The sequence below is a fragment of the Falco biarmicus genome, chromosome 6, assembly GCF_023638135.1.
Source record: "Falco biarmicus isolate bFalBia1 chromosome 6, bFalBia1.pri, whole genome shotgun sequence".
NCBI classification, from domain to species: Eukaryota; Metazoa; Chordata; class Aves; order Falconiformes; family Falconidae; genus Falco; species Falco biarmicus.
This window is the reverse complement of record NC_079293.1, coordinates 81504366-81510529: the sequence shown is the minus strand read 5'-3', so window position 1 is coordinate 81510529 and position 6164 is coordinate 81504366.

Sequence of the window (6164 nt, the reverse complement as noted above, 5' to 3'; positions counted from 1 at the left end):
TGCAGGCACAACCTGCTGGAGATTAAGACCGTACTTCCCAACAGATGCATTTCCTAATTCTACATGTTGGCTTTGATTCTTTCCTCCCTTCTTGTTTTTTTTTCAGTAATTATACCATGCAACACATCTTTAATGCTACAAACATGGGAGGGGGAAGAAAAAGAAAAAAAAAAAAGAGGTTGAGAGGACAGGTCACCAGCTCCATAATGCAGCATCACATGTACAAGATGGAAGATGTCTCCATGGGGCTTGGGGTGAGCCAGAGATATATCCCATTTTTTTCCTTGGGGTATATCCTTGGGTATCCAGGTGAGCAGAAAGGAAGGGAGGAGTTAAGAAATTGCTGCCACGTCAGTATTTGTTTCCTGCAAACGCCCAGCCCGAGTCATCGCTTCACCCATGTTCCGTGCATGTAAAACTTGTTTGTCCTGAGCCACACTTGCAAATGCATTCTGCACTCATAAGGAACAAGCAGATGAAAGCTCAAGACCAATTTATGTCTGCCTTCATGTGTCATCACACTTCAGAAACCTCAGGATTGTTATTTTAAGCTACCTGCAAGAGGTAGTTGTTGTGTTCAGCTGTACGTTACTCAAGTGATTGGCCTCATGGAGAACTGGTGCCCCTTGTGCCAGCCTTTTGAATCCCAAAGATGACTGAAAAGCCCACCAGCAATCATCTATCAGGATTTAAATTTCCTTAAATGTGTGCCTTGAAATATATCCCAATTCCAGAACAGGAAGGTTACTATACTTACTTTAAGATAAATGAGGACATTACATTGCTTTTAGAAAAGCAAAGAAGAAAAGATTGATGTGGGATTCTATTCCAAAGTCTGAATTAATTTTTAATTTGTTTCTGGATGAACATTTGGATGGTTGTTTTTGCTGCGCTTAGGAGTTTTCTTTCAGTTTCAGGAGTTTGAGAATCGATTTTCCATAACCAAGTAGCATGATATCTTTTAAAGATCTAAGAACGACTATACCAGGTTCCTTGAAGGTATTAATAGCCACATATTTTATTAGTTTAGAGGAAGGATAAGGAGGAGGCAGATGGCAGTGACTGGACAAATAACCTTCATAATGTGGAAAATACTAAGCAGTTTAAAAGATGCTGGCTGTAGCAAGATTTTTTCAAGTGCTGCTGACTAGGTAGGAGATAACTCACACTCGGTTGGATGAAGCTGCACTTGATTTCTGCAAGACAATGAGGGGGAAATCAGGCAAAGCAGTAGGACCTGTTTGTTTTGTTTTGTTTTGTTTTTTTAAACCAAAAGCACCAAGGTTAGTCCATCGAGTGTTGTCTTCAGAGTGGAGAAACTGCCTGAAAGACGCCTAACCTGCCCCAGGTGGCCAGGACTAACCACCTCTGGGAACAAAGACAGGGCACTCACACAGGGGCCACCCCACTCCTCGCTGCCTACTTTCTGCCTATGCGTGGGAGGCCCATGAGGAGCAAGTACAAAGCCAGTAGAGCATCACTCTTCGGCTGCCTGTTTGCATTTTCACATCCTGTATTTCCCCATGTAAAGCTGCAAGATCTGAACGTTCATTAGTTGTCAGGGTTTACAAATAGCACACCTTCGATTTTTGCTTATTTTGACTATCTGTGCCTGGGGTTTTTTTCTTTACACAGCTGAGTGTTCAGCTTGTATTTTCTTTTAAGATACCACAAGTCCATCCAGGAGCTTCCTTCCATCCTCCTTTAGGCAGCCCAGAAAACACTCATATTCAAAGTTAAAAACTCTTCTGAAACTTTGGTACTCATCACAAAACTTAAATCTCTGGTTTATAAAGGTTATTAAATTTCTGCATGTCATAAAATGCTCAGTTGAAATCTGCTGCATAATTAGAGCTGTTAAAACATCAAATCAGTTTTATTTCACAGAAGATTTAAATGTTTCAAAATCTGGTTTTCCTCTAGTTCCAAACAGTCCCGTAGTATTTCTAAAGCTTCTACCAACTGGAAGGGAGCAACCTACACTGAGGTGGACCAGGAGGCCGGGAGACCAAATTGCTGCTGCCCTGTGATGCCCGGAGCAACCCAGACCCCTGGCTCCCCGACAGCCACCAGGGAAGTAAAAACACAGTTTGTGCCTATGGGAGGTGGGAGACAGCTACTATCAGGTGGAAAAGTGGCTTCTGAACAGAAGTTCAGACACTGATCAGGTTTTGCATGGAATTTTGTACTGCTGACATTGTTTTGGATATGTAGTACTTTGCAGTGTGATGGTTACATGTGAAATCTAAAAAAGTCCACTTCACTTGACATCTATACAGACTATTTCGGCAGATTTGGAGCTTCATGACTGCAGTGCCCATTTGTACTCAGCACAGCCTCATTCTTAATTTGGTTTATGAAACCATAAATTGATTTTAAAGGGCATATACATACATGCTCTAAGATATGCCTGCCACTTTTTTACATACCGCAATGGATGTGAACATTAAAAGATTAGTTTGCCAAGAATACATACTGTAACATGGAGAAGAATATAACGAAAGGACAGAACACTCTTCCTTATGATTTAGCCAAAGCCGAGTTGGATTTTGATTTTCATCTAGTTCTAATGAAGCATATCTAAGCCATTCATTGTGTTATCTGTGGTTCATTTACCAACATGGTTTTGTACAATCTTGACAGCTTTAAATTATGTTCAGGTACTTATAAATGCCTTTTAAAACACCTTAGCGCTTGATGTAAGATGACCCAATCTGTTCCTTGGCAGATGGATTCAACCATGTCAGAAAAAAACAGACCACCACAGGGCTCCCACTGTTGAACTTCACCAATTAAAAGTCTGTCTCTCCTAATTTTTCCTCTTCTGCAGAAATCAGAATTGAAGCATATTTTATTTGGCATCTTCTCAGGCATTTCTGTGCCAGATATAAGTTTCCTGGATACACAAAAGCACCCGATCTTTACCAGAACATTCATTTTCCCATTATAGCTGATCAAAAGTGACATTTTGTGAAAAAGTGTTACATATTTATTTACATATCCTTCTGCTTTGAGTAGCCCATACATGCCCTTTGCATACATAACAGGTCTTATAAAGATATAAATAACCTCCAAAGGTTTATAGGTATGATTTGGACAAGTGTGCTAAGATTGCACTTGGCAATTATTTTGAGCTGGATTTCAGCCTTGCTGAAATGAGGACAGACTAATTAGGCTTGGACTCTTCAGCTGAAAAGAAGCGACAGCTGAGAGGGGAGATAATAGAGGTTTGTAATCATAACTGAAGTAAACAGGGAACAATTACTCAATCTTCCACCCACTATAAGAATTAGAAGGCACCCCAATTATCAGGCAGCAGGTTTAAAACAAAGAGAAAGAAATACCTTTTCTCATAACACGTAATTAAACTGTGAAACTAACTGCTCATAGAAGTTGCAGAGGCTAAACGTACAAATGAATTATAAAAGGGATCAGACAAATTCACGTAACCATGAATGTCCACCAGTGGTGAGGGAACGTGACTGTCTCGATGGAACCTCTGACTCAGAAAGCCCCTAAAAAATCAGTAGCTGGGAAGGTTCCGCTTTGCGTTTGCCCTGCTTTTTAGGCTTTTTCATAAGGACCTGCTGCTGGCCACAGCTGGAAGCAGGATGCTGGGTGGACCTTTGAGCTCACCCAATATAGCTGCTTTTTTATTTTATTACGGTCTTCACTATGCTGCCACAGGATGATTTCAGGCATTGGTATCGTGACAATACAGTAACAGACAAGCTGTGAGAGATGCTGAGGAGCAACCAGATGAGTCCATCATGGCCCCAGCAGTGTGGCTACCTTGAGCTGGGTAGCAGGGTGCCCAGTCTGTGTTCCTGCAACAGTCCATCTGGGGCCTGATACTTCTGCACAACAAAGCCACTGTACCAGGACATGCATTCCAACATTCACAATGACAGGAGGGTCACCACAACAGCATTCTCCTGCCACGAGCAGGATGGGCTCTGTGGCCTCAGCCAGCACTGTCGTGGGGAGAACCACATCCCTGCTCAACCTCCTCAGGACTTTTATTATAATAAAAGACCGTAAAGGCAAACTATAGAATTGATCTCTTGATGGAGAATAATACCACCTAGACATTGGGTGCACTGCAGTTACTGTCTCAGTCCTTACTTTTCAAACTCTTGCAGAGTATTCTGCTCCTCCAAATTGTGGCATATAATAAACTGGAAGAGGCACATATACACACACAAAGGCACAACATTCATCACATGTAACACATTTGCTTTCTTCTCAAATATCACCAGCTGGGAGGAAACAGGGACAGTTTAACCAGTGTTACTGCTTCGTACCTTCTGCTGCCTGCGACTTTCCCTCCCCAGAACTGTACCCATGGGACACAGTCCTGCATTCAGTAGAAATAAAACTGTTAGAGAATCAATATGATCTCACATTAAAACAAGATTTGTTTCATCAAAGGAACGAAAGATTCTCTCTAGACAAAACAAAAACCTATTTCAGATGTACTACTTTAAGAAAAAAATGATTTCTTCTAAGCCATGGAAATCGCTGAGGAACCAAAATGGCGCAGACTTCAAATATGGAACATACAACCTCATCAAGGTGATGGAAAGCGCCCTTTTGGGAACTCACAAATCAGAGAGGAGAAAAAGCTAAAAGATACGAATGAAATTGAATGAATATACTTTCCTCCCGAATGAAGGTTGATTTCTTTCTACTATTGCTTTTTTTTTTAAAGAAAAAAGGGGGGAATGGCAACAGAAAAACTCAAAGAAATAATATAGTTGCTTTCCTTCACAGTTCTTTCGAAGCTGATTTCAGATTGTAATTTGTCTGAAATTGCTTCTTGAACAATCCCTTGGTTTCCTGTCTGCTGTTCCAGGTTGAATGAAAGACACAGTTGCTGCTGGTAAAATAAGCTTTCTCTTTTGTAAGTGTGCCAGCTTTCACTCTCTGCCATCGGCAGGCAAGCCAAATGGTTCTTCTGGGAAAATATGAATTTCCAGGCGACTCAGCTGTTCGAAGCCTCAGCATCATAATATCAAGGCCAAAAAAAAAAAAAAAATTTGAAAAAGAAAATAATCCCTTCTGTAGCATCCACAAAGACAAAATAAAGAGATCACAATTATATTATCATCCACTTAAATTATGTGAGGAAAGTGTGCAAGGGGGTTTCAGGAAATGGCAAAATTACTGGTGCTAAGGCTTATCTGTACAGAAAAGGTTTACCTTTTGAGCCAGTGTAATTCTGTCAATAGATGGATCACAGGTGATACAACCTTCTGCGTGGCAATCCAGATTACCCCCCTCCCTTCCCCCCCAAAAATGGAGATCGGAGAGCCAGGCTGTGCTGACTGTGCACTCCTTCTGCCATTTGCTTCCCGGGAGAAGCTCCAGCCCAGCTTGCTGTCTGCGGAGCTGGCCCAAGCTGGATGGGAACAGGAGCATATCCACAGGGGCAAACACGGCAGGTGAGGCCACAGGACCGCTCTCTGGAGCAGGCTGCGGATCCCAGCCTCAGCTGCGTGTTTGGCATCTCTGCTGGAGGGTACTGCCCGTGCAGCGGGGCTGGGAGACAGAGACACGTCCCCCAGCCTCCTTGAAGTCTTACACGAGCACTCCTTTGTCATCGTTTTTAGCTAAACAGGCAGATTTTTTATGGTAGCAACTGAGAGGCAAAGGCATTTATTTCCCCTTGGCCTGCTCCCCTGTAGCGGGACAAAGCAAGGGCAGCACCGGCCGGAGGCACGGCAGCGGCCTGCGGGATGGCCACGTCCCAGCGCCTGGCGGCACCGGTCTGTGCCTGCGCAACCGTGCTGGTGGCAGAGATTAATCATCAGGCTGGTTTTCTTCTGCTGGAAAAGATGTTCTTTCCCTTTTGTTTTGTCTTGTCAAGGCACCATTTCATTTTGTCAAGGAATATGAAAAAACTATCTTGGCGCCTTCGGCATGAAGTGAGGGAGAAAAAATCCCCCTGCCAGCCACAAAGCCCTAATTAAAACTCTACACAGCTATAGGAATAAGAAAGCTGTGTTTTGATCTTAATAGTGTTAGCGGAAAAGGCTTTATCCTGGTGATTTTTGAAGCTTTCTGGCTGCCCCTTGCTGAGCAGAGCTGCAGAAAGCTCAGGCCGGTATCAATCACACAGCAGTGCTCGTGTTCTCCGCCAGCCTGCCGGGCAGGAGTTGTTT